The sequence below is a fragment of the Microtus ochrogaster genome, chromosome 2 (genome assembly GCF_000317375.1).
Source record: "Microtus ochrogaster isolate Prairie Vole_2 chromosome 2, MicOch1.0, whole genome shotgun sequence".
Classification (NCBI taxonomy): domain Eukaryota; kingdom Metazoa; phylum Chordata; class Mammalia; order Rodentia; family Cricetidae; genus Microtus; species Microtus ochrogaster.
The window spans coordinates 2728919-2729630 of record NC_022010.1 but is presented as its reverse complement, the minus strand read 5'-3'; positions in this window follow the sequence as shown (position 1 = coordinate 2729630).

Sequence of the window (712 nt, the reverse complement as noted above, 5' to 3'; positions counted from 1 at the left end):
TGATCTATATAACCCTCACAGGTGTGCCCATCAATGACCTAAGCTAGGTAACCCTTTGCAGGTGCCTAAAGACTGACAATATTATCTCAAGGTCTGCCCAGAGGCTTGTTTTGTGGGTGGTTCTAGGTCCTGACTAGGTGACAGTCAATGCTCATAGATGCTTATCATGGCTTCCTCCCCTGTGGCAGAAAGTGGCCATTGGTGTGGGTTCTGGGGGACAGAATCTGGTGGCTGCTGGTCTCCACTGGCAGAGGACATCATGGAGCAGGAATGCGTGGCATTCTGAAACCGTCAGCCAAAATAAACTGCCCAGCCTCTTTCTTTAGGGTACTTTGGTCACAGTGGCAGTAATAATGAATACATTCGTGCACAGGGCCGGGGAGATTGCTGAGTGCCCCATGGATAGCCGTGGTGGCCCCGTGAGCTCCCGTAACCTCAGTGGTGTTGGGGATGGAGATGGGAGTATTGCTGGGCCTGGCTGGCTGGGGGCCTAGCTCCAGGCTCAGTGAGGGCCCCTGTCTCAAAGGCATAAGTCAGAGAGTATCACAGCAGCACACCAGACCCACTCAGCCACACACTCATGCATTAAAACATCGTACAATAACACTCATACATTAAACATCGTACAATACACACTCATACATTAAACATCGTACAATACACACTCATACATTAAACATTGTACAATACACACTCATACATTAAAAACATC